A 24226-nucleotide genomic window follows, 5' to 3' on the forward strand; every position below is an offset into this window, starting at 1 on the left:
CTCCTCATTATCAAGATATAAGTATTTAACGGAAGGACCTCAAATAAATAAATCTTTATTGAACGTATCGTAACCAATAAGTTGATTGGTTGGTTGGTTTGGTGTTTATTGGCTCATGCACAACGGACATCATGATGCGCCATATTCTATAAGTTCCAATTGAGTGTTTGTCGTTAAAAATCGATTATTTGCATTTATTTAATCAAATTAGTTGAAATAAATATATATAATTAACATACATTTAAATTAACTTAAATAACATTAATTGACTAATTACACGCAAATATAAATATACAATATGCATTGCTAGTGTTACTAGACATCCCACTTTTTTAGGATTGTCCCGATTTTGGGAGTAATGTCCCGGCGCTCCCAAAAAACATTTTGGGGACGCTATTTTTTCCCGTTTTGCAAGCAAAGCTACTTTTCTGAACTGAATATACGAAGTTAAAATTAAATAATGTACTGTATTAATTAATTATAATGTATAATTTATAATGGCAATTAATATCATCGCAATAAACAGTGTTTGAATATTTTATATCTTACATTGTTGAAGTGTGAGGACGGTGTAATAAAGCGTCTATGCGATCCCTATGTTCTGCTCTCTCATGCACTATTTATTGAGGAAGACTATTCCAAGAACGGACAATGGACATTAATCAAAAAATATCACCTTAATGATGACGTTGAATAAAATGCATTTTTAATATCCAATACTACATTGATTGATATTGATATTTCAATTGATCAAATATCAATTGATATTTCAATTGATATTGATAAAGCAGTCCCAACCAACCAATGGCAATCCCGCTGTCAGTTACACATAATTTAGCAGTATTCTTATATACTCCCTCTCCTGTTTGCCCAAGTACAGGGAGGGAAAAAACCTGCCATGACCAAAAACGGAGCAATATGGCCATAGTTGCTAATGCTCCTAAAAACCAAATAACAATAAACAACATGACCAAAAAAGATTGATATGAACAAACTGAAAATAATCAAATTACATAAAAAATAAATATACATATACTGTAATTAAATTTCAGACAAAGTCCAAACTTCATTGGAAACAGCTACATCTGTTCATAGTCTGTTGGAAAGCCAGCAGCACAAGGAGCTGCCGAGAACAGAAATGCTAGCACAAAGAACTGCCGAGAACAGAAATGCCAGCACAAGGAGCTGGAATACTACAATGTCCAAGGCTTAAAAATGCCAATACATGACATTTTTAAGTGTTGGGCATTGTAGTCGTGCTGATATAAAGCTCATTTAAAATAGACAAATTTTAGAGACGAAATCCCCGCGAGATATTCGAGTGACTCCCATTCTTTCTACCAGTCATACCGAACCAACCGTTTAATCCCTCCCCTTCGACTGTTATTATATTCCCACAGTGATGGACCTGGCAGTATGATAGTTTTGCCTCTGCAAAATTGACGCTGCAGGCAGAACCGCGTGAAGCTATCTCAGCGCCTGGATGAAAACAGACAAATGCCACTCACTACAAGAAAAGGGCACAGTGATACTACAGTTTTTTTTTTTGTTTGTTTGTTTTGTTTTGTTTTTTTGCCGCTCCAGAGAGCTGACGCCTGGTTCTAATGGCTTCCAGGCACTAACCTGTTAAGAAAGCTATAACATTAGTTCCTTTAAAATGAATCGAATTTTTTTTACAAAACAATATTTATTCCGATAAAGAATTAAAAGCGCTCTGAGTTTTTTTTTTTTTTTTATTCCTTTTTCTTTTCACTACTAAGAAAAATTGGGTCCAACGAACGCTCAGAGGGTCTTATGTTATGTTTAAACCCGATCAACTGCGGTTATCAAGCGTGAGTATATTTTGTTTGTACGAGTGTGTATTCTTCAATCAGTTTGTCTTCTTTGCTGGACAAAAAATCCCCAGTTTTTCTGTGAGATAAAACAATGCAACCCTCTCACGAGACTGACTAAATCGACCACTTTGTGAAAAAAGGATAATAATATCGAGATGGGTTTGAAGCGGAACTTTCCCTTGCAGAAGTCTTAAAGCATTATCAATATCTTTTTTTTTTTTTTAATTCCTCCACATAATGGAAATGAAAGAATAATGTCTCTCAACACAAACCGAATAGAAGAGCGAAATCGAACGGAAGACTGTATACATTAGAGACGACCATGCAAGTAATTGGTTATAGCAAGGTTTTAGACACATCAGCAACTTAGACCATATTGCGCCATATATAATATGTCTGTAAATTGCGTATGCGTTCTGTGGTCGATTTGTTGTTTGCTGGATGAAACAGTGTGTGGCATTGTTTTTTCTTCCGCGTTTCCGGGAGGGAAAACAATGCCACACTCGCCTGAGCTGAGACACCGATCACGTTGTGAAAAAGACCCATAAAAATTCCATGTGTCACTCACGGGATACGAACTAAGGTCTCTTCTAGCCCGTGTGGAGAGGATGGTGGTTATGCCAATTCTGCTACCCACGAGAGCGGGAAAGCAATTGCTTGCAAACTGACTTGTTTCAAATTTTTTTACCTTTGTTAGAAAAAAAAAAATATATCTTTTAAATGACAGGATCTCGTGAAGCCCACAACTAATAATTATGAATAAATTATAATTTTTTAATGAAAAATATATTTTTATTTTTGTTTTTCTATAGTTAATGTTCTTATATAAAATATGATAATTCTACCTCAATTAGGAGTTCGGACCCGTAGGTAAACTTCATGAGATCAAATCACCTGTTATTCCCTGAGATTCTATATTTGTGTCCCTGGTTCGTGTCTCACCCATCGGGGGGAGGGGGAAGAACAACTTCAGTCATTCATCTTACTTACCTAGATGTCCTGTTGTCAAATTTTGCAGACCACAATGGTCTGTATATGTCTTTATAAGAACATGGTGAATATGTCTTCATATATGCATCGCTTTGCACTCATCACAAGTGTGGTCGCCCTAATCCGAACCCTCTCCAGAAGTTCTATGTCTTTTATTAGATGCGGTCTCGAGACCTAAATAAAATATTCCAAATGCGGTTTAACCGTCGTCTTGTGTAGAGGGATAATAACGTCCTTTACCCTATTAGCAAAGGGCCTATGAATAACTAATAGGACACCATGTGCCTTCCTAACCCCCTGTTTAAACTGCATGCAAAAGTACCATATTTGGTATAATCACCGTCAACCTCACACGGGGAGGGAAAGACCCGAGTTCGAATCCCCTCAATGACGTGAGGAATTTTTATGGGTCTGAATGACTGAGTTTAGCCGGTCTCAGGTGAAGATAGCATGGATTTTTTCTGTCGAAAACTCGGATTTTTCGATACAGAACATACGCAAACATATTATATACGGGGGGGGATATGGTCCAAGTTGCTGATGCGCCTGAAATCTTACAAAAAACAACCATTTTTCGGACTATATATGCAACCGATAGAAGTCTTTTTGAAGCAACATGACCAGGTTCGAATTGTCAACCACACTTCCCACCTTCAAATCATCAGCAAACATTGACAGAATACCTTCCATATCCTCGTCAATATAATAAATGGTATGATTGAGGTGTTTTACTTTATTATTTGCACTAAAATACATATTTCAACATTTAAGTTTTCAATTTCAGAATACAACACTTTTTCACAGATTCTGCCAACATCGGAAACTGTATTCCTTTAGTTTAACGGACAACAGGATTTAATAGTACCTTGCTCCCATATAGTTCGTTAAATCGAGGTTTTACTATTCATTAATGATAATCATTCACATTTTAATGATCTTTTCTAGATTATATTTTACTTTATTATTATTATTTATTATTTTTCGAAAAGTACAGTATCCCAGAGAAATCTGAATAATTCTCTAAGCTTAGAGAAATGGATAATTTCCGAATCGAAAACTTATGTACAGTTGTAAACCTTACTCTGGATTGAAACCCATGGTTGAAAACCCGTCAAGCATAGTCAAAGTTCTCAGACCTTCCCTCATACGATTATGAATACTGAAAGCAGTATAGTTAACCCTATTTTCGATTTAAAAGAATTCGATTTCCGGTTTTTGTTCTACACGTGTCAGAAATTGTAAATTAATATTTTATATGTAAGGTTGCTAGAATATTATTATCTTACATAGGGAACCGCTTTTTTAATTTTTTTTGGCAGAATATCACAAAAATTAAGAATAAGAACTTAAAATTTTTCAACAACTTCAATATTTTTCAAGCTGCACGAGTTACCCCATGTTTTCTATGTTTCATTAATTTTGTCAAGCAGTGTACATTAGTCGCTATGTTGAACATACTTGTAAATTGAACAGAATCTTTACTTCAGTAACGTTTCAAGAAATATATTTTAAATCCTCACTGTCAGAGTGAGACATTTTATGGTTACGACTGTAACACATCTTTCCATTAGCAAAAATATCTGTTCAGGTTGGGTGTATTATGTGTTGGGAATGCGTCTAACATTCCCCTCATAAATGAAAATTTTAAAATTAGGTGCAAAAACAAAAAGAGAAAAGCGCATTAAAGGAATTCCAACGTGTACGTTAGATGCTTGCTTTTTTACAGATACCAAACAACCGACCAACAAAAAGAGCTGCAACAAGGCTCTCTGCATGTACGACTTCAGTTTGAATCCGAAAGGCTATACATACTTATGACCTCATAAAAATCGCACGTGTATTCCATTGATGTAGTCAGAAGAGCCATCTCAATGTTTGTTGCTCTTGGCTGCTTTCCTAAAATTAGGACTTCTAGGAAGGAAGGAAGGATGGATTTCCATTTCTTCCGTGGGTTAAAGTATTTTCACACTGACATGTGTTTTGCGAAAAAGGATTTAAAGCATATCTGCCATTCTAGGAGCAGCAGCTAAAATCTGACTGTGAACTCGAAATGAAGTATTTTAATGTTCTTGTCCAGTTTTTGATAACATATCCAGATACGATTTTAAAAAAATGTTAAGCAACAGGCTGAAGTATTTCACCTCAAAAACTGAGGACAACTTTGGTTGGTTCTTATCGCTTAAAAATGAGCAGAAATAGCTCACCAAGATAGCACTTGTTCTACAGGTGCTCCACCGCAGGCAAAGTAACTAGTGAAGTGCCCACAAATACACTGTCTGGGATGCTGTTTTCCAAGTAGTCTAATTAAATAATTCATTGCTTTTGTATTATAATTATAACGGTTCATCATGTTAATGGAATGCAAGTTTCCGCGTAGATTGAATAATGAATGCTGAAGGCTAAATTAATAAAACTGGTGGAAATTGCATTAATTTCAAGAATGGCAACAGACTGCTATATATTAAAATGACATAAAGGGTAGGCATTTTCGAAAAAAGAAAGAAAGAAATAGAGCTGTGCAGTGGAATATCGACCGTCTTGACAGACTGTTTCACTGAAACCGTTACAATTATATTTTATTGTAAGATTTTTTTTTAATACTCTATTGTAATTAATTACAACTCCTCCCACACTCCCCTGCTGGCTAGAGTAATTTTTTAAAATAAATTCTAAGAAAAAGTATATATTTTTATTAAAAGGATGTTTATTTATTTATAAAATTATAAAAATATATCAATACACGGTATAAAATTATTTTTAAGTATGTTTATTTCATCAATGTGCTTGTTAAAAGTTAAGATTTTTATTAAAAGCAATAGTTCGTGATACATTTAGGATAATTGAGAATGGAAAAGTGCTGGGAGTAATTGTGCAGTCAGACATGAAATTCTCTGAAAGTGCAGACATGCTGACAGGACAGCTCACGGGGTGTTGTCAATGGTATACAGAAACCTTGATAGCAGGGACAAGGAGATGATTATCCCTTTGTATAAGGCCATGGTTAGGCCACATCCTGAGTACTGTATACAGGTCTTTAAGAAGGATGTAGATCGGCAGGAAAGGATGCAAAAGGGCAACCAGACTGGTGAAGGGAACAAAAGGGTGCTCTTAGAAAGATTTCAGTTCTGAAAATTGTAGCGTCTCGAGACTAGGCGCTTGTTGGGAGATCTGATTGAGATGTTTAAAGCCTTGAATGGATTGAGTAAGGTGAATGTTAATGGCATTCTTCCACTTGCTGAGACTACACACATGAGGGGGAATAAATTCAAGTTAAGGAAGGATTGTTGCAGGATAGATATGTGGAAGTTTGCCTTCACCCAGCGGGTGGTTGATTGTTGGAAGGCTTTCATCTGTTGTTGTGGAAGTGGATGGCTTGAATAAATTTAAGGAAGAACTAGACAAATTCTTGAAGGGTACGGATGGGTGAACTGTAGTTTTTTTTTTTTTGGCTGTTGCTACATAAGCATGCTTTCTTGCATCATTTACCAATACTACTATGACTACTACTAAATATTAACCCAGGAGAATTATTATTAACTCAAAGAGCAGGAATTGGGAGGTTAAAAAGTGGTTCAGGACAAAAAATATTTTGGAGTTACGATACAGTCTGGAGTTTTATCTTGGAGGACTTTCGCAATCTCTCCTGTGCTTTTGTAGCTAGCAGAATGAAAACTGCCTGTTTAATGAAAATGTCTTAAGGCTCATTGCAGATAAAACTTTGCCTTCACCATGAGTTGGATATGTATGGCATTACTGCCAAGGCTCCCCTAACCGAGTGATCAAGTGAAAGGGTACAAAAAGTGAACTCGCTTTGTCAGCGTGGTTCAAACTGCATGACTACTAAATGCGGCATAATGTTGTTGAATTCTCTCTGTTTTGTGAACTCCTCTGACCTTATGTGGTCGTCCGGGAGTATAAACAGAAAATCTGCTTATTTTCTTTCAAAAAAATGGCCAAAGGTTAGGCTGTCATTTATTTGAAAGATAAAAAGTTTCTATGGCAGCCTGTTTTGTTTGATTTACTGGTCCATCGTTAGATTACAAATGGTCTCCTATCATAGAAAAGGAACACAGGACAGCCGGCTGGCCTGGCTCGGACTTTAAGTTCAAAAAGGTGCCTCAAATAGTTTTTCCAGTATTTTTTAATAATTATGCATTTGCACTCAATATTGCACACAATATTTTCGTTAAAAATAACAAAATACATTCAATTTATGTCTCACTTTTTTGTGTCTTATTTTATTTTCGCATATTTTTGCCCTCGTGGGTAGAATAGTTGGTAGAATTGCCACCCTCCCCACACCGGGTGAAAAAGATCTGAGTTCGAATCCCGTCGATGACATCACGAATTTTTATGGGCCTTTTTTAGAGAGCGACTGAGTTAGTCGGTCTCAGGCGAGAGTAGTATGGAGAAACGCGGGTTTTACGTCCAACAAAACAGAAAATCGATCTCAGAATACAAGAAATTTACAGACTATACACACAGAGTAATATGGCCTTAGTCGCTGATACTCCTAAAACCCTACTACTCCCATATCTTAATTTTTTTTTATTTTGGCTAGGGACTTCAAAAGTTAGAAGTGGGCGGATCTCTTCGCAAATGGTTGTCACCAGAGACTCTAATGGCAGTTCCCTGGCAAAACAGGGACAAAAAAAAGAGAAAAAAGTTATTCAAAGTGAGCTGTCATGCGTCATATGAAGTTAGAACTTCGAAATCATAAAATGGTTGATACTATTTTATAATTTCGAAGACATTTAGCATGTAGTGTAAATATGTTGACAAAAAAGGGTAATAAACAATGACATAAATATATAAGGTTAATAAGCAATTGCTTTCCACTAAACTTTCATTCCTTTTTTAACTAGGCCTGACGACAGGATACAGAGAAATTTTGAAACGTTGGAAATTTTTATTGTAACATTTCTTCACAATATATTCTTTAATTCAATTCAATTAAAGGTTTAATTGATTTAAATTAATTTTTTATTGGAAATGTATTTTACGAAAATTTATAAAATTATTATTTATTATTTATTATCATCAGCCACATGGTGCAAGGAAGCCTGAGGCTTATGCTACACTGGCCAAAAAAAAAAAAAAAAAAAAAATCCCTATTACCCTGAGAGAGAGAGAGAGAGAGAGAGAGAGAGAGAGAGAGAGAGAGAGAGAGAGAGAGAAGTAGAAAGGAATCACCAAGAAAGAGAAGAATGATGATATCCAGCTCAGGACCCTGGGTGTGCCAAGCCCATACTCACCAGATGTGAGCCCCTGGGGGTAATGCAAAGATAGATACCCAAGAGTTGAACTTAATAATCTGGACTCCAGTTTGACAGACATTTGAATCTGTGTTCACTCCACCTGGAATTTTTCTTTTCCATAATAGCTGAATTTACCCACGCATTTTGTTTCAGCTTTCTCTTAGATATCCTTTCATTTCGCTCTTTTTTGTTTAGTAAGAGAAGATGGTGTATTTTGAATTACTGTACTGAAGCATGGGGAATGAAAATGAAGTTGTTAATTTTTCACAGTATGAAAAATAGATTTATGTACTTAATAAGTAGACACGCACAGCAGGAAAGTCCAGTAACAGTACATGCTGTAGTTAACCTGTCATAATTAATGAAAAGTATGTATTTAAAGAAACGAGTTGCCCAATCTTCATCAATGCAGCAATAGTTTGCATTGACTTCATGCATAGTGAGACGTGCTGCTTCCCCCAAATAGGCCCTCGTAAGTAAGACAGTTGGTAGAACTGCCGTCCTCCCCACACCGAGTTGAAGAAACCTCAGTTCGAATTCCGCCAATGGCGTAAGGAATTTTTATGGGCTTTTCACAAAGTCTCTGAAATAGTTGGTCTGAGGGTGGGTAGCATGGCTTTTTTTCTCCCGGAAATTCTGGTTTTTCGTCCAGTAAACAGGTAAATCGACTACAGAACACACCCAATTTACAAACATAATGGATAAGGCGAAATATGGTCTTAGTCACTGATGCGCCTAAAACGGTATAAAAACAAACCCCAAAGTAGAACTCTCATCTGTTAAAATAACTAATAGCAACAGTACAATTTGTTCAAATATGTGAACAGTGAAAGAATTGGATAGAATAATATGAAAAGGAACATAAACTTCATCCCCAGTTAGGCACGAAATCTCTCTACTTAATAATCTGGACTCCGGTTTGACAGACATTTGAATCTGAGTTCACTCCAAACTGGAATTGCAAAGAACAACTGGAATTGTTCTTTTCCATAATAACTGAATTTACCCACGCATTTTGTTTCAGCTTTCTCTTAGATATCCTTTTATTTCACTCTTTTTTGTTTAGTAAGAGAAGATGGTGTATTTTGAATTACTGTACTGAAGCATGGGCAATGAAAATGAAAACAAATATTACACTACAAAGCTTAAAAATTTCTTTTTGGTGTGATTTTGTTGATTTTTTGTATTGTTTTTTGGAACACCATAATGTTACTTCCTGGGAGAATTTCCGCACTATGAACGATTATTACTCAGAGCGCGGAAGAGGAGAAACTACGCAGAAAGACATTTTCTTCCTGATAACATTATATAGGTTGCACCACTAGACATAGAATCCCAATAAATCATCATTATCTCAAGAAGGTTTCAACTTTTGTAGTCTTCATAGGAAGCATGTAATAGCAAAAATTCGCCTTTTGTTTTTAACATCATTTATTTTTAATCTTTATATTGTTCTAAAAATAATAGAAGTCCACTTCTCTGCTCGTGACTAGCGACTAGAGCCTTGCTGCTGGCCATAAGAGGGCTGCTATTCATTATGCAGCCAAAGGATGTGAGTGGCTGAAAAAAACATTTTAATCTATCAAACTTAAATGTAAAATACAAATAAAATTATTAAAGAGCGAACCTTTCTAAGCTTTGGATTGAATTAAATGTATACAATACTTTTCTGATATTTGTTTAATTACTGTATATTTTAATAGTAAAGCAAAAATGAGAGCAGGAGAGTGTTATAGGCATAATGACTCTTTGACTGAAGAATATACCAAATATCTATACAGAGAAATAAGACAGAAATACAGTAAATCAGCATGTCTTATAATGGGGGATTTTAAGTTTCCAGATGTGGGCTGAGAGCACGACTTTTGAAGATTTATTGAATGATTGTTTTCTATAGCAGCATGTTAGACAGAAAACAAGAAGAATCAATACTCTTGATCTGGTTAACAATAGTGAATCGTCATGCCTTAAGAATCTGCAAGTAAAAGACTCACTGTTGGCAGTGATTACAGTGTACTGATGTGGGATTTACTTAAAGACTTAACCACTGTCAAGGACGAAGGGAAGGGCTTTTGTTTTCGTAAGAGTGTACTAGAGTGGTCTCAGACAGTTTTTAAATTCAAGACAATGGAACTATCTGATGATGTTACCAACAGCAAATTCGAAATGAGAAGCATTCAGGGAAGTCATTGTAGGAGGTACTAGACTTTTCACAGCAAATATGAAATATAGTTGAAGGCTTAGACCTAAATGGATGCTAGATGATCTGATGACACTTGTTGCAGAGAAAGGATAATGCACAGGATTCATATAAATTACCAAATGGCACAGAAGACTGTGGTGAATATAAAGTAGTCAGCAATCAAGTCGCAATGAAGGCCAGGCAAGCTAAAGCAGATTAGATGTCTCTGGCAAAGAAAAGCAGCAAAGACTTCTTTTCTTATATTAACAGTAGAAGGAGTGAATTAAATCACTCCTACTATATTGGTCCACTTAATGTCCGTTACTCAGGTTTGCTGAAACTGAATAAGTATTTTGTATTCACATTCACACACGAAAAATTCTTTAGGGAAGGAGATGTATGAAGTTTAACAAATTGTAACAGCGAACTTATTGATTTTGTGATAACTGAGAGGAATGTGGAAGGGAAATTACTGTAAGAAGCTAAACATAAAAAATGCTCCCTGAGTGGATGGGATCTATTCATTTATATTAAGGGAACAAAGGAAGTAAGCAAACCCTTAACCATAATTATGAGAGCATTGGAATCAGGTGCTGTCCATAGGGACTAGGCACTGGAGATGTGCGAATATATCCCTAATTAAAAAAGAGAAATCCAAAGGTGACATAAGTAATTACAGGACTGATAATTTCTATTCCAGTGAATCTTCGTGGGTAGCACAGTTGGTATTATCACCGTCCTCCCGAGACCATGTAGAAAAGATCCCGTCAATGACGCGAGGGATTTTTATGAGTCTTTTTTCACAACGCAATTGAGTTGCTCGGTCTCTGGAGAGGTTAGCTTGGTTTTTTCTCCCAGTTTTTCGACCAGCAAATAGACCATAGAATACAAGCAATTTACAGACATATACGTTATAATACGGCCTAAGTTTCGATGCGCTTAAAACCCTTCAATAACAACAGCAATATATGTTCCAGTGAAAATAATGGAGTCACTGGTTAAAAAAGTAACGCGGGACCATAAATGCAATTATACTGCATGGGTTTGTTCAACGCTATCTTGCCTGACCAATTTTATTGGATACTGAGATGCAGTAACAAAAGAACTGGATGCAAAAAATAATTTTGACACCGTATACTTCGATTTCAGGACAGCTTTTCATACTGTTGCACATAAAAGACTGCTGTACAAATTGGAGCAATGTAGCATTAAGGTCTAGTTACTGCAATGGATAAGGGGAAGGTTGAGTGGGAAAAAATAGAGTGGTTATCAATAGGTATGCACTTCTTCGTGGACTGATGTTATTAGTACAGTTCCCCCAGAGTTCAGTGATAGGCTCATTGTTGTTTTCAATAGTTATTAATGACATTGATGAAAGTATATCATTATTAATGTTCAAGTTTGCAGATGATAAAAGGTTGACAGGGTAGTTAATGACAGTAATCAAGGTAAGCTACTCTAACAGGATCTAGAAAAATTAGGCAGAGGGTCTGAAAATTGCAGGTGACGTTAGCAAATTACTTTAACGGATGCAGTGTACTGTATGTTGGTAGCAGTTATTCCAGATTACGTACCAACTGTGTGGTACTACACTCAAAGTGGTAGAAAATTAAAATGAGTCAGGAGTAATTGTGCAGTCAGATATGAAATTTATGAGCAATGCAGACAGGTTGCTAAGACAGCTCATGGGGCTTTGCCAATGATATACATTAACTTGGCTAGCAGGAAAAGGAGGCGATCATCCCATTATACAAGGGAATGGTTAGGCCTCATCTTGAGTACTGATTACAGGTCTGGAGGCATCATTTTAGGAAGGGTATACAAAATGTACATTTGCTGAAACTGGTGCTGAGAAGTGCAACGAGATTGAAGGGAACAAAAGTGTGATTATGAGAGCATTGGATTCAGAGGCGGTCCATAGGGACTATGCACTGGAGATGCGAATATATCCTTAATTCAAAATGAGAAATCCAAAGGTGACATGAATAATTACAGAACTGTTCATTTCTGTTCCAGTGAACCATCGTGGATAGCACAGTTGGTATTATCAAGTTCAGTTCTGATATTGCAGTGTATGGAGACTAGGCACTTGCGATATGATATTATTGAGATATTTAAGGCTTTGAAGGGATTGCTCAAGCTCGATGATGGCATTCTATCTCTTTCTCAGACCACACAACCGGTGAAATACCACCACTTTGCTTATTGGAGGCTTGAAGTGGTGAAACCCATGTTTAGTCTCTAGAGCAAAGTTTCCGGCATCCCCCTCCCCCATACTTCTCCTTCAACCCATTCACTGTACTAAGTACTATAGGTTTTGATACCTTTAGTGTTTGGGGGTTTCATAAAAAAAAAAAAAAAAAACACGAAAAGGGGGGACATAGATTCAAATTGAGGAAGGATAGTTGTAGAACAGATCTGTGAAAGTTTCCGGATATCTCTTTTATGTGAACGTTTCCACATATCTGTTCTAACGTATTTAACTTCCATCTGCAGTTGTGGAAGTGGGTATTGTGAATAAATTTAAGGAAGAACTATACAAATTATTGAGGGGATGGTCAAGTGATATGGAAATATATATATTTTTTCTTTGGCTGATGCTTTATAAGTTTGCTTTCTTGAATTATTTGTCAGTCCTAGTACACTGGTGTGCAAAACGTAAGGACCAACACTATTTCTAAAGGTTACAACCACAAAATCTTTACTTAAGGTACTCTTTACTGATGAGAGTAGATTCAGTCTCAGCAGCAATTCTGGACGTCAACTAATCTGGCTAGAAGTTGGCACACGGTATCACCCCGCAAACATCACTGAAAGGGACCGATATGGCGGTCGAGGTGTTCTCGTCTGGGGAGACGTTATCTTGAATGGACGTACACAACTCCAGATACTGGAAGGCGGTACTGTAACCGGTGCACGCTACTGTACTGAGGTAATCCTTCCCCATGTGCGTCTGTTCCGAGGTGCCATTGGCCACGAGTTCGTGTTTATGGATGAAAACGCCACACCCCATCGCACTGCAGCTGTTGATATGCCTTTAGAAAGTAGGGACATTGTTCATATGGATTGGCCTGTCCGTTCCCCCAGACCGATCTAAATCCCATCGAACACATATGGGACGCTCTGGGAACACGTCCATACCCACCAGAAAATGTTCAAGATGGCGCTGACAGAAGAATGGACGATGTTACCGCAAGAACTTATCAACAACATTATTCTAAATATGGACAGACGGTGTAAAGCCTGTAACGACATTAGGGGTGGCCATATGCCCTACTGAGGACCACCTCTTCCCTTTGTTCCATCTTTGGCAGTGATGCATCTGTATCATGCTATGTTGCCATTTTTGAATAAAGTCCCTCTGTACCGTTTTGTTTCCTTCATCATTTCTGTACCTCACGAGGTTCCTTTGGTATGCTTTTCCCATATCTAGACCACTCCTATGAGAAGCTACAGGTGAAAACCTGACTTGTCCTTAAATTTTGCACACCAGTATATTAGGGTGTGCCCAAACACACTAGGCACATCACAGTGGTCGAAACGGAAAATTTTATGAAACGGAGCGCTCGTTAACATATTACATACTTGACTCGCCTGTGGTTTTAACATTAGACAGCTTGTGATATAACCGAGGTTTATTACACTTTATTTAATGTTAAGAATAAATGTATGTGATTCATAAACGGTGCCTATTTTTTCCCGTCCCGGTTATTGAACGGTGTTTGTAATATTAAAGCTAATTAGTCAAAGATTCAAATGCCACCATATACACATGTTATTACTATTTATACTCTTCTTCTTCAATAATAATACATATACAAGTATTTTTTTCACTTTATTTCTCTTACAAGTTTTACATGTCATGTGGGATTACGCGCACGTTGTCTCGTAAGTTGAATAGGACACCACAACTAGTGTTTGCAGTAGTGAGTGAAAATTCCTGAACAAAGCGAAATTAGGTTTTTTTTGTGGATTAAATGGTGTTGTCGACTACTTTGGTCACGTGATCTTTATCGTACATTGCCCATACAAGTGTATGGGCAATATACATAATGCACAATAACAGTCGTATGGCCCAAGTTAGGATCAATTTCCATGTTATGAGGAATCCCGTCTATGGGGTCGACTGCTCCAGGCGATTGAGCGCCTATCGACGTCGTTGCCAATAACAATTTGGGTCATCATCTAATAGTCATGACATTAGTGATTTGGGGAGGGGGGGGTGAAAAACCTGCCAGTTCGATCCTGAACCTTATTCCTTCTCTCTCTCTCTCTCTCTCTCTCTCGCTGAGCTCAGAAATCAAAATTCGTATCCTTCCTGACAGCATAGTATACTGTCAAGGAGATGCTAATCCAGGTGCAAAATAATTTCGCGTGGTCGCCATTTGCATCTGAGGATGGTTTTTTTTTTTTATAAAATAATAGAATATTTGATCCGAAAATTTTAAGAGTTAGAATATTTGATTGATTACGGGAACAAGAACGTTAACTATAATTGTAGATGGATATAGTGCCTTTTCTCACTTTGCGCAGAAAATCTTTGAGAGGCGAAAAGCCCTCATAGCCAACAAAGACTTCTCCCGGAACAAGACGCCCTCCAGAATATGACGCACAACTGATGTGACTAACTATCTGAACAAATTATTTTATTAGAGTCACCCAGAATTTCTTCTATATACCCATTAATGTAACGTGTCTGTAAATTGCGCGTGTTCTCTGGTCGATTTGCCTGTTTTGCTAACTCAGCGATGAAGTGACAAAAGCCATTAAAGTTCCTCGCGTCATCGACGGGATTCAAAATGGGGCCTTTTCCAAGCGGTGTGGGGAGGGACGGTGATGATAACACTGTGCTACCGCGCAGACAAACCGACGTAGACAACTCACCACGACGGCGATTACTCCGGGCTCCCTTGCTCGGTGCTCAATTCTCCCAACTTCCCATAGTAGACATCCACTTTCCTAGGGGCGCCCTCCCCTACGACCCCTATACTCACCTGAAGTCCTCTCCATCTCCTTTGGGGATGCTTTCCTCTACGTCCCCAATACTTCTTACTTTCCCTCCCTCTCTAGACTGCTTTGCTCCTCACACTCTAACTTTACTACTTTTCCTTTTTCTTTTTAATTTAATTTTATTTTTTTTTGTTCTCCATCCGGGAAGCTCAGGGGACTATGGCGAAGACAAGCTAAAGAATAATTGGCAGCCTGGCTACCTCCTAACTGTGTGTGCTGGCAACGTGGAGTCCCATATGGGACCCTGCGGCCAAATGCCAGGTCATAACAACAGAACACAACATAATGCCTCACATTCAACACACAACACTTTCCTGTCATTTACAGTAGTACTATATGGCTTCACAGCGTACATATGATGCAGATGTTGGAAAACACAGGTGGCGCCTGACCCTAACACTATGTATAGAGCTGTTCCGACTTGTCTATCGGTTATTGTACTCTGTATTTAAAAAGTCAGAAACATCAAGGAAAAGTGAATCTGGCGCACGGTCGTGCATAAACCATATCCTCTGCTGATTTTCATGTGATTTTCCAATAGTTCCCAAAAATGTTCTATAGAAAATGTAGGTATGCTATTCTCGAAAGCCTTGGTGTTAAAAAATAAGCACCATAAGATTATTCCAAGAACACCACACAACACATTAAAGGAAAAGGTGCATCGATAATAACAACTGAAATTGTATGTGGGTTTTCTTTGGCCAAGGTATAAGTGTTTCGAGAGTTGGAGGTTCCATTTCTTGTAAAATATGATTCATCTTTAACCAGAAGAAATGTTGGAGGATCACAATTTCTCAATTATTTGTTCATGTAGTGGGGGAACACTGTTCATGTCGGCGTTGATACGTATGTTTTGTACTGTACATGCACATTGTCTGCGTGGGTAGCACAGTGGTATCGTCACCATCCTCCCCCACACCGCGTGGAAAAGGCCCGTGTTCGATTCCCGTCGATAATGCGAGGAACTTTTATGGGCTTTTATCACTCCGTGCTGAGTTAGTCGGTCTCAAGCGTAGATAGTCCAGCAAAGCAGGCAAATCGACCAGAAAACACATGCAATTTACAGACACAATACACATAGATAGAAGAAACAACTTTCTAGGTGACCCAGATAAATACGTGCACATTAGCAAACGAAACACCAACGCAAGAATTCTTGTACAGGTTTACTGTGAAATAAATACAATTCCTCTTCGTGTATTTTCCTCCACACACTCTCAGATAAGACCTGAAGGTAAGGCCTGCTTTTCATGTAAGACCTGAGAGTGCATGGAGGAAAATACATGAAGGTAAGACCTGAGAGTGTATGGAGTTATGCGACCTTACAACCTGTTGATAATTGTGATAGGAGATACTTGTATAGTAAGAAATATTTGTTCTTCGAAGTTTTCATTTCGTAAAAATCTCCCTCTGTCAGAGTTACTTGCAATGGTTTCAGCGTTACCTGTTTCTCTAAGTTGCCTCTCTACAGCAGTAAATATTTTTCGATTAGATACTCGTCGAGTTCAAAATTTTACAGCGTATCTTGTGAACAGCAGCTGCGAAACTCTTACGAACCTCACCATAAATTGAAACCATATTAGTTAACTCGGCAAAAGTAAATACATTTGTTGTCTTTCATATCAGTTTGATATACGCTGTGCTGTAAATAAGAAAGCAGTGTCAACATGTCTGTTACTTGAGTAACAGACACATTGACACTGTAGTTTGCGTGTACTGTGGGACACTGGTTACTCACAAATGATTGGTATGATGAATGAAGTAGAGCAACGCTGCTCATGTCAGTGTTGGTACATATGTTTCATACTGTTTAAAGCCAGTTTTACACAGTTATATTTTTTTATTTATGGTTAATGTTATCTCGGAAATAAAAACTTTTGAAACATGTTTATTATTATTATTATTACTAGCAATATAGTGCAAGGAAGCCTGAGGCTTATGCTGCACCAGCTAAAAAAAAATTTCCGAGTTACCCTTAGAGAAGTAGAAGAGAATCATCAAGAAAGAGAAGAATGATGATATCCAGCTCAGCACCCTGGGTGTGCCAAGCCCATACTCACCAGATGTGAGCCTCTGGGAATTGTTTTCGCATTTGAAGTTGTAGAATATGCTCCTACATTTGTTCTGTGGCAGGTTGTAGGAGTTTAGGGGCATCCTTAACTTAGGCTATATTGCCTCTACAGTATATAATGTGTCTGTAAATTGCGTGTGTTCTGTGGTCGTTTTGCTGTTTGCTGGACGAAAAACCCGAATTTCCGTGAGAAAAAAATCATACTACTGAAAAATTGGCTGAGTTACTCGGTCTCATACCTTCGCCTGACTAACTAAGCCAATTTTTATGAAGAAAGGCCCATAAAAGTTCCTCGCGTCATTAACGGGATTCGTACTCAGCTGTTTTGCCACTTTGTGGGGATAGACGGTGATTATACCAAGCTGGTCATGTGAAGCCAGCATGACCAGCATCTAATAAATAATAAAACAAATTTTCGTGTAACTTCTAAATAAAGTGGCGCTGTCAGTAAAAAAAAAAGGCCGTAACTATTTGGCACCTTGTGTTTCTTTGTCTGGACAATGGGGCACCTCTCTCAAAAACGAGATGGTCGTCGTACCCTAAACCAGCTAGTATGCTGCTTTAATGCAAAAAAAAAAAAAAAAAAAAACGACAATGAATACAATATTATATATCTGCAATATACTAAATACTTGAAAATAAAGACATAAAGATTATAAAGAATCAATATAAAAAGACAGCAAATTTGTATAAAACGTCTAAAAGCAACAGAACTGGACAGTGAAGGTTTATCAGTTGGATGTCATGAGTTTCTTTACTTTCTGCAGTTTTTTATTTATTTTTTTTTTTTTGCTGATGCTTTAGATGTTGGCTTCTTTGCATTTTACTAATGCCAATACTAATTAGCATGTAGTTTACACTCAGAGCTAGGCCCAGATATTTTGTTTACTTAAGCAAAATATGAATATGGAACCTTTAATTAATAATGCAAATTAGGTAATGCAGGCATAATCACAATAACTTTACTTGGATATGTTAATTTGTTTCCACAAACTTATCCAAGCTAGTGCCGGATTTAGCACTTCAGAGGCCCCAGGCGCAATTTCGTTTTGAGGCCCCCCTCTAAATCTTTTCGGTACTACTACAGTGTGCATTCTACTCGAACGTTTTTACTATAGCACGCGCTCTAGATTTGGAGTTGCGGTTATAATCATTTTGGTTGCGCAATTCTTTCATACATATTTTATTAATTTGGAATTAAAAAATTAATTCCCAATTATCATTTTCTATAAATGCCACGCTTCGTCAAAACAATTCAGTTTTGATAAATACATAAACAATACTTTGATTTGCTGATGCTATCGAGGCAGTGTTAGGTGGGTCGGAAAACTGCTAGCTTGGGGAGATACAAGGACTAATAGATTAACAGTAGCCACTGGCAGAGGTGAAAGTGATTCTTGCACTGCTTCTATTGGAATGAGCAGAAGCCTGGAAAACAAGATGCAGGATATTTCAGAGACTGCTGTGAGTCATTGCGGTACAAGTAAACACATGGGTTGTGTTAGGGTAGCTAAGAAAAAGAACAGGTGCATGTATACTTGCATATAAACCAATGCTAGGAGTTTAGTAAATAAATTTGATGAATTTGAGGTATTGCTCAAAGCATCAAAGGCGGATATTGTTGAGATATCATAGACGTGGTGTCACACAGATATAAGGAATGCAGAACTGGAATTTGGGGAGTACAACGTCTACAGAAAGGATAGACAGGATAGGAAGGGAGGAGGGGTTATGCTATTAGTTAAGAAACACATAAAATCCAAGGAAATGAAACCAGTCGACATCGCTGGACAGTGCAGTGTCGAGTCAGTTTGGTGTGACATAAGCATTGGGAGATCAAAATTGAAAGTAGGCGTGTGCTATAGGCCTAATGACTATGATGAGTATAATAGGAAACTGTACAGGGAAATAGAGTGGGCCAGTAAATCAGAGAGTCTTATAATGGGGGATTTTAATTTCCCAGATATTGACTGGAATTTGTGGGTTGGTCACTTACACACTAGCAAGGCTTTTGTGGATTTATTGGATGATTGTTTTTTACATCAGCATGTTCGGGAGGCAACTAGAGGGAGTAATATTCTTGATTTGATTATCAGTAGTGATTCTTCATGCATTAAGAATCTGCAGATAGAGGAACCACTAGGTGGCAGTGATCACAGTGTGCTGAAGTGGGATTTACTCAAAGAGGTAACTACCATTAGGGGTAAAGGGAAGGATTATTGCTTTCGTAAAGGCGACTACGATGGTCTGAGACAGTATTTAAATTCTATACAGTGGGACCAACTGATGATGTTACCAACAGCAAATTCAAAATGGGAAGCATTCAAAGAACTTATCTTGGAAGCTACTAGGCTTTAAATACCTACTAAGAAATATTGTTCAAGGTTTAGGTCTAAATGGATGTCAGATGAGCTAATGAGACATATGGCAGAGAAGAAAAATGCATGGGATACATATAAATTAATACGTGACACAGAAGCCTATGATAGATATAAGTTGATCTGTAACCAAGTTACAAAGGAGGTTAGTCAGGCGAAGGCAGGTTACGAGAAATCTCTGGCAAAGGATGCAAAAAGTTCTTTACTTATGTAAACTCTAGAAGGAAGGGGATGAATCAGATTGGTCCACTTGATATCAATGGTTCAACTGTTGATGATCCTGCTCAGGTAGCTAACAAACTAAATGAATATTTTGCATCGACATTCACACATAAGGAGTTACTCAGCGAGAGGTGTATTCAACTCTGGCAGTAAGCTAGATAATCTTGTAATAACTGAGAGTAAAGTGGAGGAGAAATTGTTGAAGACAAACACAAAAGGCATCTGGGGTGGATGGGATCTATCCAGTTATATTAAAGGAGGCAGCAAAAGAAGTAAGCAAACCCTTAGCCATAATTATGAGAGCTTCCTTGGACTCAGGGGAGATACCCATAGACTGGAGATGTGCAAATGTGACCCCAATTCACAAAGGAGGATCAAAGACTGACACAAGTAATTATAGACCTGTGAGTTTAACTTCTGTTCCAGGAAAATTAATGTAGGCACTGGTTAAAGAAGCACTGCAGGATCATCTAGACAAGATGATCCTGGAGTTTTAGCTCAGACACAGCATGGTTTTGTTAAGGGGAAGTCTTGCCTGACCAATTTGATTGGATACTATGATGCAGTCACAAAAGAACTGGATGCAGGGAATAACTTTGATATTATATACTTGGATCTTAGAAAGGCTTTTGATACTGTTGCATACGGAAGACTGCTGCACAAATTGGAGCAGTGTGGCATTGGAGCCAAATTTCTGCTATGGATAAAGGGGTGGTTGAGGGGGAGAAGACAGAGAGTGGTAATCAATGGACATTCTCATCGTGGACTAATGTTATTAGTGGAGTTCCTCAGGGTTCAGTGTTGGGTCCGTTGTTGTTTTCTGTATTTATAAATGATATTGATGATGGTATATCAAGCTTAATGTCCAAGCCTGCAGACGATACAAAGGTTGGCAGTGTGTTAAGGACACTACTGACGCTATGCTGCTGCAACAGGATCTGGAAAGGTTGAGCAGATGAGCTGAGAGGTGACAAATGAAGTTTAACGTTGACAAATGTAAAGTACTACATATGGGAAACAGCAACCCCAGAGCAACGTATCAACTCTGTGGTACTACACTGACAGTGGTAGAGAATGAAAAGGACCTGGGGGTAATTGTGCAGGCAGATAAGTTCTCTGAGCAGTGCAGACGGGATGCAAGAGTAACTCATGGTGTCTTATCAATGATATACAGGAATTTTTCTAGCAGGGATAGGGAGGTGATTATTCTCTTGTATAAGGCAATGGTCAGGCCACACTTTGAGTACTGTATACAGGTCTGGAGGCCTCATTTCAAGAAGGATGTAGAGCTGCTGGAACGAGTACAGAGAAGGGCAACAAGATTAGTGAATGGAACAAAGGGTTGCTCTTACGAAGAAAGGCTTAAGTTTTGCAAATTACAGTGTCTGGAGACTAGGCACTGGCGAGGTGATCTAATAGACGTGTATAAAGCCTTGAATGGTTTGTGCATGCTCAATGCTGATGGGACTCTTCCTCTTGTTCAGAATAATCACCTGAGAGGGCATAAATTCAAATTGAGGAAAGGCAGAGGCAGGATAGATGTGCGGAATTTTGCCTTTAGCCAGCGGGTGGTTGGTTGGTGGAACAGACTTCCATCCCTTGTTGTGGAAGTTGATAGCCTAAATAAATTTAATGCTCAGCTGGACAGGTATTTCGAACGAACGGAGGGGTGAAATGGAAGTTTTTTTTTTGGCTGATGCTGCATAAGCTTGCATCAATGCCTCTACCAATGCTAATGCTAATACATAATCTATTACAGATACTTACTTGATAACAAAACAAAAATACTCCTATACTAAAACACCAAACTCTAGTAATTTGTAACAGATTCGTGAGGGAAAGGTTAGTTCCGAAAGCTATTAAAAAAGACGATGCTCCGTTACATGTGAGCCAACGCAGTAGTGATTTCAGAAGCTTTAAAAGACTACTGCGCTTGCTTATTGGTTCCCAATTAGTTGCGAATAGGTTTGAACTGCCTCCGCAAACAAATCTAATATCGTTTCATGAGCAATATCGTCACAGGGTTCTTCACTCGTGGAAGAACCCTGTGACGATATTGCCTCCACTAGGAAAAAAACTGAAAGTGTTTAATTTAAGCATTAATGATAATATGTATTCTACTTCAGATTCACTTAGTTCGCACAGATATTTCATATAATATGTAGGGATTATCCCATAAGAGTTTACTGACTTCTCATCTTAAATTATAGTTTTATTCAGTAACGGTAATAAAGATGAGTGTAAAAATTTAAAAAGAATCAATTTTTTTTGGAGACCTGAGATTTGAGGCCCCAGGCGCGCGCCTCCTGCGCCTGTGCGGAAATCCGCCACTGATCCAAGCATAATGTTCTGTTGGTCCCTGTGAAGGTTTTAGCCTCAATACCGATTTCATAGCCCTTCCTCCCTCATCACCACCTACCAAACTCTATATAGAAAGGGAAGCATATGTATATTTCAGATGTTTACTCGAGAAGGAAAAAAAAGCTGGAAACTTCCCTTTGGAAGGTTTCAGGCCCAATTCCAATTCCGCAGTTTGAAGTTTCTACAGAAACTTTGCTATAAATTTGTAACAATTGCTTCTATCTTTTTCAAAAATTCAGGACTTCTTTAGGAATATTCTAAATACCCTTAATAAATTTAATATCAAAATGTTAGCCCCTTTCCTCAGTTCTTCCTCCCCTTAGCCGAGTAGTGAATCGGTGAGTGCACTAGCACATATGTTTGAGTACGTGGGCTTGAACCACATACGTGGTCCAAGCCTGCTTGACTATTAAATACGACCAAGGATTGAATTCATTGTCGAATTGATTAATTATAAACTACCAGAGGATAAACAGAAAAAAATAACGTAATAAAGAGAACTTTATTTTTTTATGAAAACCCCAGACACGAGAGATATTAGAACCTATAGGACTTAGTACCGTGCATTGGTTGAAGGTTGAGAAGATAAAAGAAGATATTTGTTGACATTAAACTTGAACGTCTATAGATTGTACTTTTCAGGAAATACGTATGAAGGAACTACACAATTTTCACCTTATGGCCGGCACCAGAACCATGTAAGTTCGAACCGTTCAGTGAAACGGGGCCCCGCCTTGGGGACGAATCAATTATAATTAAAATAACTAAGAATTACATATGCTGGACCACAAATAAAAGTTACATTTCATATACGAAACTGGATATAGCGAAATTTACCGAAATCTATACAACTTTGGCTTGCATTTGTACTCTTTTTGTCACTAAAGAAATAAGGTTTTCAAAGCAGAAGCATATAAAAACCATCTGTCCATAATGTCCCAAGAATGTGATAGTTCTAAGAATTTGGACACAACAGAAATGGTAAAAGAGTTTGCAAGCAAATGGAACGGTGGGAAGCTGTACGTTGTAGGAGAACTTTTTATTTATTTTTTTTTAGTGATAAATTATTTTGTGTGCGAATTTTTTGAGGATCCAATAGAAAAGTGCTCGATGGAGCTTCCAAATTTCTGACTCTCCTTTTACGGTTATCCATCACATGAACGTGGTGAAATTTTGTAAACACCTGCTGTACTGTCAATACTAAGTAAGAGTTAACTCCTGAGGAACGTTATTTGATAAATGATAATCGATTGCTGAAATATAACTTACTGTTTAAGGATATCATCGTTGATATACTTGAACATTACTTCACTATGTAATAAAAAACCATAAAAAAATGGAATGATTTTTATCGCTTTGATTATTAATGGTGTAATCATTTAATTAATCATTACTAGTGTAGTCCATATTTGGAATTACTACCTAAAGATCAAAAATTGTGAAATGCCGTCTGATAAACGAGCACATATTGCTATTCTCAGTAGTGGTTATTGCCACGTGTGTCAAAATCATCAAAGTCATGTGTCCCTCTCTACACAATGCTATGATTGGATATGCGACTTGAGGATCATGGGAATTTATCCTCCCCCCCCCCCTTTCCACACACACACATAACTACGTCATATCATCATATGATGAGTGTTTTTTCGAAACAAGGGAAGCTTACCTGAATATTCATCCGCAGACACATGTACTATATGTATTTTAAATAATACTGAAGACTTTTAATTAGATATAAATATACCACAGCGTATTTTAATCCTTAAACTGCACAAGTAATTACAGTAAAATTTTTTCATTACCAAAAAAGTTAGTATTTACGCTTTTATTTGAGAATGCTTTTTTTGCGGATGAATACCATGCTCGTATACCTTGTCATGGCTTAAAAGCTTTTTGAGTATTACTATCTGCCTTTGGAG

At 37.6% G+C, this 24226-nt stretch overlaps 1 protein-coding gene across 1 annotated transcript in view; it reads left to right on the forward strand.

Annotated features, from left to right (window-relative positions):
• LOC150075814 (CD63 antigen-like) overlaps nucleotides 1–24226 on the forward strand; it is a 174151-nt gene that overhangs the window by 49016 nt on the left and 100909 nt on the right. The window lies entirely within an intron of this gene.

The sequence above is a fragment of the Mastigoproctus giganteus genome, chromosome 13 (genome assembly GCF_048544385.1).
Source record: "Mastigoproctus giganteus isolate SK-2022 chromosome 13, ASM4854438v1, whole genome shotgun sequence".
Classification (NCBI taxonomy): domain Eukaryota; kingdom Metazoa; phylum Arthropoda; class Arachnida; order Uropygi; family Thelyphonidae; genus Mastigoproctus; species Mastigoproctus giganteus.